At 39.8% G+C, this 13,509-nt stretch overlaps 1 pseudogene across 1 annotated transcript; it reads right to left on the reverse strand.

The window, feature by feature from the left end:
* Nucleotides 1-8,669: 8,669 nt before the first annotated feature.
* On the reverse strand, nucleotides 8,670-11,249 carry LOC149262150 (inactive LRR receptor-like serine/threonine-protein kinase BIR2 pseudogene; annotated as a pseudogene). The gene is made up of 2 exons (XR_016249024.1): nucleotides 11,001-11,249; nucleotides 8,670-10,873 (listed from the first exon to the last, which is right to left on the reverse strand). The product of XR_016249024.1 is annotated as an inactive LRR receptor-like serine/threonine-protein kinase BIR2 pseudogene (transcript).
* Between the last annotated feature and the right edge of the window lie 2,260 nt (nucleotides 11,250-13,509).

Below are 13,509 nucleotides of genomic sequence, written 5' to 3' on the forward strand. Positions count from 1 at the left end.
TTCACTGCCTCTGTCATCAACTCACATTAAGTCTCTGATCTATTGTCATCCCAGCTCTTCTCCTTTGGCGGCAGGCTTTCGTCATCTGCATTCTCGGAACACCTTCCATCTCTCCGATTTCCTTCATACACTCTTCCAGAGTGCGTCCTTCTCTGTCGCTATCTTCTGAGAATGATCTGATCTGTACCTCCTGTGCAGATATATTCATTCTCCAGGCTCTTCTCTCCGTCGGTCTTCCTACTTTTGAGCATTCCAAAGGTACTTGCTGTACTTATCGATCCTCTTTTAGAGATTTCTCTTTCAATAGTGATGGCAGACGACAGTGACTCACCTGACACAAAGGCTTTATTTGCCGCCGCCATCATGGCTGAATCATCTCGTCAACCCGCCTCCCGGGATCCTAGCTGGCATGCCACGGTGTCTGATATGATTCCTCGCGCTTTGAGGGACCCCCCTCTCCAAGGGAATCTTGCCTCCCATTCCAAAAAACTGGGCCTGTCTCCCTCCATGCGGCCACGTCACCGGCACAAGGCCCCTGTAAAGACGGTTGCTCCCCCTAAAGCCGTTTCTGTCTCTGGTGCGCCATTAACGGACCGCATCCAAAGCCTCCAAAAGCATGCTCTTGTAGGAAAGTGGTACTTTCCTGAAATGAAGGAGGACGTCATGAGACAATGGCTCACATCCTACTGGTCCCCTCTCATTGGATACACGCCTATCATCTCTCGATTAATGAAGGACTGGTTTTCCTTCCATTTTCAAAAAGAATCCGACCTCGAGCTGATCATTAATAAACCATGGGTTTCAGGTCGTAGCTTCCTCTCACTGACAAAATGGTATCTGGGTTTTGACCCGCTCAAGAACACTCCCTCACACAGCATGATTTGGGTCAAGCTCCCCAACCTGCCTTTGGAGCTTTGGACCCCGGAGTCACTGGCACTGATTGGTAATGCCATCGGAAAGTTTATTTATGTGGATCCTTGGGTTCGTGGCGAAAAGGATAAAAGAATCGCATGGATTCTTATCGAAAGACCATACAAGGGAGGCTATCCCGACCAGATCGAAATCACCTGGGATGGCTCCTCGATCTGCCAGCGCCTTGATTTCTGGGGCATCCCGTTTCGATGCTCTTCTTGTCATCGAACGGGTCACCTCATTGAAAACTGCAGGTACCGTCGCCACAAGCATGTCTTTCCCCTTCCTCGGACGGGCAGGTTTACGAATACAGGTTCTCAATCCGATGATGTCAGCTTATCGGGGAATCACTCCTTCGCGGAGACTCATGTTGCCAGAAGCTCGCAGGTATTTTCCCAAAATAGACAAGGGTCTCCTCCCACGGCGGACTACAAGAGCCCGCGCTCTCCTAAGGTACACAGCGTATCAGCCGCTCTCTCTCCTCCGCTTATGAATATGACGGACTTTTATTGTCCTCCTATTCCTGAACAGCCAGAGGAGGCAACCGTGCCATCTCCACCTGCAATGAACATAGCCGATTTCGTTGTGGGATCGCACCCCATACAAATCTCTTCATCACCTCCCTCCCCTGCAAATCCTAAAGGCAAAGGAACCCTCTCCACCCCGACCCCCCTCAACTCTCCATCTGATTCGCCGCCCAATAGGCTTGACAGTGACATCGATCTTCTCCTTCTGCGCCACCCCCCCATCCTTGAACCTTTGACGATCCATAAGCCTTCTTTCCCCATCATTAGCCCCAATTCGGCCAAGAACATTACTGTTAGAAAAAAGCAAAAAGGGGGCAGCCGTCACTATAAAGGCAGGACGCTTGCCTCTGATCTTCAGATCACCAACCTGCCTCTGGTCGAAGTTCCCATCCATGAGCTTCCCTCCCCACAGCCTCTTAGAGCATGCACGGCTGGTCAATCCTCCAAATGACCTTCTTGATCTCCTACAACATCAGGGGTATTGGTGCCACCCCCAAATTTCTGGCACTGAAGGAGATCCTTGTCTCTGCTCGCCCCCACATTATATTTATTCAAGAAACTATGCATTCCGCCTCTGCCTCCCTGGCTTTCTTCAGGAAGATGTTCCCCTCTTGGCACATGGTGGCCACAGATGCAGAGGGTTTATCAGGTGGTTTGGTGTCTCTATGGGACCCGCTAAGGATCAATGCAAAAGCTTACAAATGTGATGCTGGTATTCTCATATCGGCCTCCATCAGAGGACGGCCTCACATTCTCAATATTCTAAATATATATGCGCCTTACCGGCACAGAGCTTCCTTCTGGGAATCTCTGGTCGATTCTGGCATTCTTGATATCCATTCCCTTCTAATTGCAGGAGATCTCAACCTCACCCTCAACACTAAAGAATGCTGGGGCCAATGTAGAAGAAAGGATAGCATGGCAGATTACATGAGACAGGTGCTCCTAAACAGGGATCTGGTCGATATTACTCCTGATAGTCTGATCCCCACCTGGGATAATGGCAGACTTGGCTCAGCATTTATCGCTAAAAGAATCGATAGATTCATCCTCAATGCAAGTATTATAGAACAGTGGGGGATCCCGACGGCATCGACGGGATGTGTTTCCCCATCAGACCACAAGCCCATTTTATTGAAATGGATGTTTATGGAGCGCACTACGGGCTATGCATTTAAGTTTAACAGAGCGCACTTGCTGGACGACTCTTTCAATGAGTTCATAAAGAATTACTGGGCTAATCTTCAACAATCCGAGGAGGCAAAGTGGCTCACCTTTCGGGAAAAGATCCAGTCTCTCAGAGGTGCTACAAAAGATTGGCAGATCCGGAAAGTCAAGCAAGATAGTCGGGATCTTCAAAACATAAACAAGGAGATAGGTATCCTTTCCTCCTCTGTCCATCTTAGCGGTCTCACCATGGACAAAAAAATTCTCCTCTGGTCTCTTGGGAAAAGAAAACAAGACCTCTTGCTAAAAGAGGAAATCCATTGGCGGCTCAAAAGTCGAGCTACCTGGTTGAAGGAAGGCGACCGCAACACGAGGTTTTTTCACAATGTGGCAAATGGGCGTAGAGCAAAAAATTCAATATGGAAGATCGATGATGGCAATGGTGACTATTATTACTCTCAACAGGATATCTCGGCAGAAGCTACTAGGTTTTTCAAAGAAAAATACAAAAGACAGACAAGTGATGTCTCCAACATGATGTGGGCAGTCGAAAACTTGCCGATCATGTTTGATGGTAGCAAAAATGAAGAGTTCTACAGGCCTGTAACGGAGAGCGAACTATCGGACACCATCAAGAGCTTCAAAAAGGACAAAAGCCCCGGGCCCGATGGCTGGCCCATTGAATTTTTTACACACTTCTTTGATCTCTTCAAAGCAGACTTGCTGGGTATGATTGAAGCCTCCCGCATCTCGGGTCACATCCATGGCGCCCTCTCTGCCACTTTCATTGCCCTTATCCCAAAGAAGGCCAAGTCGACATCTTTTGGGGACTACAGGCCCATTGCATTGTGCAATTGCCTCTACAAGATTACATCCAAAATCATCGCTGAGCGCTTGAAGAAAGTGCTGAACTCTTTCATTACCAAAGATCAACATGCTTTTCTCAAAGGCAGGCTCATCCTGGATGCTGTGGCCATGGCACAAGAATGTCTTTTTTCCATCTATTCCAAAAACACGGATGCTGCTGCTCTCAAGATCGATTTAAACAAGGCATTCGACTGCGTCGACTGGGGCTTCCTCAGAATTCTCCTTGCAAAAATCGGTATACAATCACAGGGCATTTGTTGGATTATGGCATGCGTTGAGAGTGTCAATTTCTCTGTCATTATTAATGGTACTCCTTCAACCTTCTTCAAAGCTGAGAGGGGGCTCCGCCAGGGATGCCCCCTCTCCCCTCTCCTCTTCATATTGGTCATGAACTGCCTCAGCACCCACATAAATAGCGCGGTCACAGAGGGTAGATGCAAGCCTGTAAAAATTTGCAAGAATATCACTCTGTCACATAATCTTTTCGTAGATGATATTTTGATTTTTGCCTCTCTCTGCAAATCCACATGGGCATGCTTATATGTGATTCTTCAGAAGTTCCACTTGGCCACTGGCTTGGCCATCAATAAATCAAAGACTGTGCTTTATCACAATGGAACTAATCTCCAAATTGCACAATGGGTCGCTGACCGTTTTGGTATTAATCTAGCGTTGCTGATCGAAGGCTTCACTTATCTCGGCTTTCGCTTAAAACCCAAGGGGTATCGTGTCCGTGACTGGAACTGGATTATAGACCGCTTCTACAACAAAATATCCACCTGGGAACTGCGCTTTCTCTCCCTTGCAGGTAGGTTTATATTGGTACAAGCTGTGCTCTCACAACTAGCTGTTTTTTGGAGTCATCTCTTTCTTCTGCCCACGTCTGTGACAAACAAATTGAAGTCTCTTGCTGCAAATTATATGTGGGGTGGACGCTCATACCAAACAAAGCTCCACCTCGCCAACATGGATTCTATCATGAGACCAAGGAAAGCTGGAGGCTGGGGCTTACTTCACATAAGATCTTTTGGAAAAGCGCTTCTCTGCAAATCCCTTCACCGAGGCATCTATGGCAACAATCCTTGGAGCTCCTTCATCAGACAGAAATACCTCAAAGGGCGGAATTTATCCTACTGGCACAGGCGCTCCTCCATTGGCATCAGAAAAGGCTCCACAATCTGGTTGAACTTCAGGAAGATACAATCTTTCTTCTTACAGAATTTAAGTTGGTCCATTGTTACTGGCGAGAATGTCCTCATCTGCATCGACCCAACTCAGCACAGGCTAGAATCCTTCATTCCCCCAGCTCTTCTTGCCTTTTTCCACACAAAGGGCCTTTTCACCTGGAACAAGCTAATTGACTCATGGCCCTCTCAACAGCCTATCTGGAAAAATGAACACCAGCTTGCCTTGCCCCCTCCCCTCCTTCCCCTTTGGCGCTCTGCTATAAACAGTTTTTCCCACATTGGTATCACTCAATCAGGCACCAAGGATGAGCTGGTTTGGTCCTTTCAGAAGCCTTCCCTCCCCCTCACCGTCAAAAACATCTACTCTCTCCTAACATCCTCCCTCCCGCCTCCTCTCCCCATCTTTCCCACAAAACTCTGGAAAGCGCCCTGCCCCTTAAAAGCAATCCTCTTTTCCTGGCTTCTTTTCTCCAACAAGAACCTCACCTGGGAGGTTTTACAAAAAAAGGGATGGTATGGTCCGAGCAGGTGTCTTCTCTGTTCTGTACATCATGAATCAAACTATCATATGTTCTTTGGATGTGCTGCTGCTTCTTCTATCTGGTATGAGCTCTCACTCATTTACGGTTTTCCTCACCAATCCTTTGCATCTGTTATGGACGGGTTCCTCTGGTGGAGCTCTCAGCGCCCCTCCTGGCGAGCTCTCTTCATCCTTACATGCTGGTACATCTGGAATTGGAGGAATCATCGCCTCTTCCAGGATTCCTACAAACCTCTGCACTCTATTTTGGTTTCTATTACGGGATCTATGCCCTCCTTGGCATAAGCTCTTTTTGTTCTATTAGGCAGATCTGCTTCGTTTCTTCTCATCCTATCTTCCTGTGTCTATTTGCGGCCTTACACACATATCTACATTATCTGCTTACATGACTCATATATGGCTTTCATTTGGTTTTCAGATATGCCAACTAGTTAGTAGTATCTGGTTGTTATTACGCGGCCTCCGGGGCCAAATTATATGATTTTATCCATCTATCATTATCAGCAACATGCTCTCTTATTAGCAAAATGTCTCCTCTGAGACATCTGTAATGACGATCATTATATCACCTTAATATAATACATTTTGATTTTTTCCACTGAAAAAAAAAAAAAACAAATTAAATGTACAACTCTTCAATATTTATTTATAAATTAAATTAAATCAATTAAGTACAATACGTGCCATGTAATGCAACAAGTTAATGTGCCTTGTAAGCTCTCTCGCATATGTATTCTATTAAGATTTAATACTATATTATTTAATAGGTTTTTTTACTAAAAATGGTGAAGTGAAATTTAATTGCAATCATTATGACACTATTTGCAAAAGTACCACAAGCCCACTCATATTTTGCATAGAATAAATTTATGCTAAAAGTCATCCAACTTTTTAATAAATACCACCAATTTGAGAAGACGGGGAAGTAATGTTAAAATGTTTTGTAACACGTCATAGCCAACTAATTGCACCTTTTGGGACAATGCTTCATAATTTGGCCAATTAAATCTAAGCCCAAAACACACTAAAATCTGTGAAAGTCTGCATGTGAATTCATGATGCCACAAATAGTTTCAAAAGTTTTTCAAACAAGAAATACAAGTCTCTTTAAACAATTAATTTTTTTCCATTGTCAACGAGAAGGAAAAGTAAGAAGGTGCAACATGCTTAAGTGTCCTATCAAGTTTATGATGAATGTTTTGGAAATTATTTTTTTTTAATTCAAAAATTTAAAATATTATATATTTTGTTTTATTTAGTTATTTTGTGCTTTTGATTTTTTATTTAATTATTTTGCATTTTTAATTTATATTCAATTTGTCCACGGGGTCTTGGATGGACGGTGATTGAGTGCTCTCTTAAGGCACTCCTTGATGTGAAGTCATTGCTTCTCCTATCGGGGTGATATATTTGACATGTTGAAGATGTAATCTTGCTAAGCTTACACAAAAAAATTATATTCAATTTTAATTTTTAAAGTAATATAATTATAAAATTACCATATAAACTATAAACTACATCATATAAAAAATAATGTCAATTAATATATATTAACTACATTTATTAATCACATTTCCTAATATATTTATACTAATTTATTATTAATCACATTTTAATTTTGATTCTAAAATCTCACTTTCAATTATACTCATTTATATTTTTCATCTGAGAATCTTTATTGTTAAATGCTTGAGATCATAGACTAACCTCAACGCTATCTTTAATTAAAACAATGACAAATTTAGTCAACATACTTGTGGACTAGACTCAAAATCCATTGATGGAAATCCCACCAACTTGATAGAATTCCCACCAAATTGTCACAAAATGAAATATTGTGATTCAAAAGTTATAGATAGGAGAAAAAATCTTTTAAATATACCTAATTGTGGACAAAATTACTATTATACATTATTTAAATTACATTTTAAAAAAATTCCCCAAATTCTTCTATTGAATGCAATGTTTATTGAATGCAATGTTTCACTTTAAAATATATGGAAGTATGATTTAAATTATATTTTAAAGAATTTCACCAAATTGTCTTAGTGAATGAAAAGTTCGACTTTGATAAATACGCAGGTAATTAAGTAATGTAATGGTTGGCTAAATTATTATTTTACATTGCTTAGCTAACATAATTTTTAATCTAGATTTTAACAATACTGTTTTCAAAGTCAACGAGATAATGGTTAGTTAAATTATTATTTTATATTGTTTAAATGATATTTTTAATTTTTGTCAAATACTCTATTCATTTTGAAAGGTTATAAGGTAATTAATGTAAATGTAAATTTTTTATATCTTTTTTACAAAACATTAGAATCTAAGTGCTGGTGAAATTGTACTAGTCAATTATGCCTAAAATGAAATAAAAATTAATATCTTAAAATAAAAAATAATCACAATTTTATTAAAAATTATATCACCTAAAATTAATATTGTAATTGTGTCTTTATTACATAAAGCATTATAGCTTCAACATCTTCTTAATTTATTAGTTCGTTTATTGTGCTTGATAAAAATCTCTTCTTGAGTGTCGTTCATGTTTAGTATATTCACTTATATTTGTGATGTTTGGATATTTGAATGTATTCGAACAAATGTAATATTGTGTAAAAGTAGAATTTGATTATATATATATATATATATATATTAGTTAGCCTATTTCCAATGCAACATAACTTGGAAGTATGGCTCTAGTATTTTAGTTCCAACTTTCAGAGACTATAAGTAGGAGGTCATTAGCAGTATTGTATGGCTACTGAAAAACACTTTGTTTATCTATTCATTATATTCATGTATGTCTTCATTGTTTTTCACTCTAATTTAACTATACTAGCTAAGCAAGAGTATCTACTATGTAGCCCTTGCTCAAAGGTAGTCAAAATTCAATAATTAAGCTAAGTGGCTAGCTATGCGGCCTCGACCTTGTTCAATAAAATTTCAGATTGAAATTTGAAAATTTTCCTCACATGGTGAATCCATCAACCACCTTTCGAAGGAAAACTCTTCACTCAGATTCAAACTTATGTATCATTCTGGGTAAGACTATTTAATTTAACAAGTAACATCAAGTTTTGATAGAAGAAATTGGCAGAGGAAAAGTAACATCAAGTTTTGATAGAAGAAATTGGTGGGGAGGAATTGTCTGGACCATCAAAAGTGGTTGGAATTTGGGCCAAAAAGATTCAAAAAATCTTGCAATAGTAGTGTTTGAAACATGTTTTTGATGGTGGAAATATATTCATCACCATCAAAAACCTCTTGGATACCTAAAATCTTAAAATATAACAGCTATAACTTAGATTTACAAAAATCCCTACCATATTTTATTAAAATTTTACCAAAATTTCCATAATTTCCCAAACACACCACCATTAATAATATTACCATGTGGATTTTTAGGTGATCCATTACGTTTTGTCAATACATTAAATCTAATTTAAATAATAAAATCATTCGACAACGAAAATTAATTATGTAATTTTATATTTTCAAAATCATAGTCAAAAACATTTATTAAACATTATGTCTATTTAACACTTGTGTGTAAACGACAACGCCATTAACCGGATGATGCCGGATTGTATTGAAGAAGGGAGACTTCCTCCTCCTCCTCGTCTGAAATGCTACTATACCTCTCTCCAATCTTCATCAAATGCTTGTACACTTCATACATCGATGGCCTCTCTCCCGGATTAATATTCACACATTCAAATGCCACGCGGGTCACCTCTGCAACGGCTGAAATATCTTCGTCGGATAATTCCGCCATCTGATTAGCACGATACCTGTCTTTTACCCGCTCAACGCAATCTTTCTCTGCAAAAAGACGGTGTATCCAATCCTCTGATGATACATTCATCTGATTCGCGCGATAGCGTTGTATTGCCTGCTCTATACAGTCGACGCCCTCACGTACAAAAGGACCATGTATCCATTCAAGGAAAGTCATTTCATTCCTGCTTTCTTCATCCATGATGGTGTCACGCGGCCTTAACCCCGTGATTATCTCTAACACAAGTATTCCGAAACTGTATACATCGCCTTTCAATGTCGCAACACACGAGTTCCTCCACGTTTCCGGAGCATCGTACCCAAATTCCTCCACAACCTCATCAGTAGTCTTCTCTCCAGAGCAAGAAATGGTAACGCAGTGACTGTCCTCGGGATTCAGAAGTCTGGCCAATCCGAATCCACTAATGCGCGGTTCGTACTCTTCATCTAGAAAGATGATTCCACTGCTTATATTGCGATGCACAACGTGGGGATCGCAGCTGTGGTGAAGCCAAGCGAGTCCTCTGGCGGTGCCTATACAGATCTTCAGCCTTGTCGCCCAGTCGAGCGTATTATGGTCGCCATAAACTCCATGGAGGCAGCTGAGGAGCGTTCCCCTCGCCATATTTTTGTACACCAACAGCCTCTCTTCTTCTAGAATGCAGTGGCCCAGAAGAGGGACAAGATTTCGGTGCCTCAGATGGGCTAATGTCTTCATCTCGCGCTTGAAATCTTCTGCACCCTGTGAACATGAGCGGAGCCTTTTTACTGCCAACAAAGACCCATCGGGCAGCTTGCCTTTGTAGAGGATACCTGTTCTTCCGCACAATATGATATTGTCTTCGCTAAAGTCTTGAGTGGCAGCCAGAAGATCGTCCAATCTCATTTTTCTCATTGGCTTCTCGAACAAGCGAACTTTAACAGATCTCCGAACTCGTACATATTTCTGCCAATCGCTGGGCTCTCTGGATGTTGGGAATGGGATTTTAGCAGATCTTCTTCTTTTTGCTTCAGAAATCATCCAATGAAGACCAAGTAAAATCCAGACAATTAACACTATGCCAAACAGAAGAAAAGCCGCGACAACCATGGGATTTACTGGCCTGTTGGTCGATTCGCATGCTTTCGAAAGGGGAGGCCCACATAGCCCAGGGTTACCCTGAAAATTAGAGGCAGAAAAGTTGTGAGTGAATGAAGGTATATTTCCAGTAAGCTTGTTGCTTGCTACATTGAAGTGCTTGAGACGAAAGAGCCGTGTCAATTGCCAGGGAATTTCCCCTGTAAGTTGATTCCCATTCAGGCGGAGGATATTGAGGTATGTGCAATTGCCAAGCTCAGCAGGAATAGGTCCCGTAAACTGGTTCTGGGAGAGATCGAGGGTTACCAGATAAGGAAGCCATTGGCAGAGCTCCTTGGGAATGGTACCCGTAAACTTGTTTTGAGAGAGAGTCAAGCTCGTCATACTCGTGCAGTACTGTACTCCAGATGGAAACTCACCTTGAAGCCCCATATCTTGAAGCGAAATTGACAGCACTTTGTTATCATCATTATGCCAACAAGTAATTCCCAGAAAATTGCACATAAACCCCTTGGTAGTGTTCTCGAAGTTCCAGGTGTAAAGGTTCCCCAGAGGGTCCTTCAATTCCTTGAAAGTAGTCCGAAGACCCGCCATATCATCTCCTGGAGAAATGGTTTGGCACGAAATGAGGCATATCAGTTGGAAAATCACTAGCATGACCCCCAGAAGGCCCAAAAACCCGAGTTTTCTCATGGTTTCACTGATCGCCTATCCTAACAACCCAGCGTCCACTCAACAGGACTCCCGGCTCGAATCAATCAGTATTGCTGCTACCCCAACAAGCATGGATTACCTCTTGATAAAATGAAAAAGCCTGAGCATGAACATAAGCATTGTTATCCCCATGTCAACCCCTTACCAAAACGTTTTTCCAGAACCAGGACCGAAAGGAAAAATCAGAAACCCATAAAATACGACGATATGGATGTTGCAGTCAGTACCTTATTATCACCACACCTTATTATCACCACCTCAGCTGGGCTTTTGGTGGGCAGCTTCCGATGGCGAATCCATGGCTGCTGCTGCAGCTCCTGTTACTTTCCTCGGTCGTGGTTGCTTTGTTTGTTTTCAGTGCGTGACAATGATTTAGTATTCGATTCTTCTCTGCATTGCAGTCAAACACGGCATACTCTCCTTACCCTACCCCACCCCACCTAACTCCAGCTAAATCCCAATCTCTTGTGCTTAACCTTAAGCGCCGCTAATCTGTTGCCGAATACAGCGGACTTTTATACAACCCTTCCACATGTGCGGACGCCGGAGTTTGTGTTTGAATTATTGTTCCGACATGTAGTTGATCTCGCAGGGAGTAAGTGCGCTATGGATCGAAGATAGACCGTCAGATTTAGTTGACCTGTCAGCACTCGGAAGCCCAATTACTTTGGCCCATCTAGTGGGCACAGAGCCTTTCATTGCGATTGGCCGGTGCATACGGAATACGATACTTTCGTGTGTCTTTCGTCTGAAGTATAATGGAAATTTCCAAGTTTGAATATAAAATTTCGTCTTGGAAATTTTCAGGTTGCGGATAAAATTGTTGAAATGGCTATCTAGAGGTTTTTCCAGTCAAACTGAAAATTAAAAAGTCTATTTGCAACTCATATTCGAGAAAAAAAGATTGAAAAGTCTATTTGTTACATGGAGCTCGAAGATTGAAAAGTCCATTTTAGAACTGTGAAATATTTAATTTTTTTCATTCATTATTAAATTCCATTAAATTATTTAATTGAAAGGACCAAATGCTATGCAATTGAAAAACACTTTAATTTACAGTCCTATACGATGAGCATTAAACAATTTAGACTTTTTTGTCAGAGAACCTTTACTTTAAACTCTTTGAAAGAATGCAACTAGATTTTTTGGTTTTTCATTTCTACTGAAACAGCTTCATATTATAATTTTTTAGAACTGTGTAAATGGATTTTTGAGCATTCATTGTCCAAAACCTTGCACATTTTAATGTTATGTTACAAGGTTTTAGACGCACAATCTTACTTTCAATTTCCAAACAGTGTTTATAAGGAATGGATAAATTTACCTTACCTTCCATTCCGTTTTGCAGATGGTCAATTTGGCCGCCGTTGAAAGATGCCTTGATGTGCCGTTGAGAAAAGCTCCGCCGGCCGTCCACTGCACGTACGTTCATTTGGACTTTACGCTGCAGAAACAGTCAAAAAAAAACGAAAGAGCCCCGGCCATTTAAATATAGGAATCTCTGTTATCGTACAGTTAGCGAATTCTAGCACTAACTCGCCTGTATAATAAATAAAAAATAATGTATTAAATTGAAGCTATCTTGTTGCATTCAATGATGAAAATTTTATTCTATGAAATTTCCAAGAAAGTTATAAATTTACTTCTAGATAACAGAGCAGTGCTTCGATGTGAGAGGCGAGGTAACTTTTTGAACCATGGGTTAAAGAAGAGTAACGGAAAGTTCCAGTTTTGTAAGTTTGTCAAAAAAGAGGGCGGAGTCGTAACGAAAACAGTCCAACAAACTAATGGAGTGGGGCCAACTTGGTTTGGATGCAGCGAAAGTGAACTAATTTTGTAAAGAGGATGCTGGTCAAAATGAACGCACAGAACCGCTGTGAAATTAACGAGGAAAACTGTAAAGAAAATGTAGAAATTCCATTGGGATAGTACGGGGAAAAGGAAAGATTGAGTAAATTTTGTAAAGTATATTCACAAGTTACACTTTAATTAAAAGTTAAATATGTGTAATTAAAAGTTAAATATGAGTTTGACACACTTAGAAATGAAAATTTTCATAAATATGGAGATTTGATGTATGTATTATTTTTCATAAATATTGAGATTTTATGTGTGTACTATTATAACACTTGGTGTTATAACTTTTTTAACTTTTTTTTTAAATAATGAAATTTGTATAAATATTGAGATTATGACATAATATTTTTTTTAAATAAATTTTTTTTTTGGAAAATTATATTTATAACCCCATAACATTAGTTATTTCATCTGTATGAGCCAATAAGAAAATAGAAATTTGAATTTCAAAAATTATTTTTATTTTCAAAATATTTAGTTAATAATTAATTTTTTCAAAACTTTAATAGACTTTATAAAATCTTCTTAAAATTTTCAAAACTAATTAAAAGTCAAAGCATTTTGACTATAAAATGATTAAAATATAATAACAAGAGCCGTGGTAGCAATGTCACTGTCTTTGCTCTCATGGCTTTTGTTTTTTTTTGTAATTCGTACTTGCTAGCTACTTTTTCTTGTCAACGAGTATAAAATAGTTATGTATCATATTGAATATGATATATATATATATATATATATATATATATATATATATATATATATATTGAATGGCAATATCTGAAGTTCGTGGCAAAAAGGAATTTCACTTTATAAACTAAAAGCGACAAACCAGATAAATCCACAGTTCACAAAGTGGACATTGATTTGCTTCACCAAAAC

This window comes from Pinus tabuliformis, chromosome 6 (assembly GCF_031772625.1).
Source record: "Pinus tabuliformis cultivar Carrire ecotype Pingquan chromosome 6, CPIR1, whole genome shotgun sequence".
NCBI lineage: Eukaryota > Viridiplantae > Streptophyta > Pinopsida > Pinales > Pinaceae > Pinus > Pinus tabuliformis.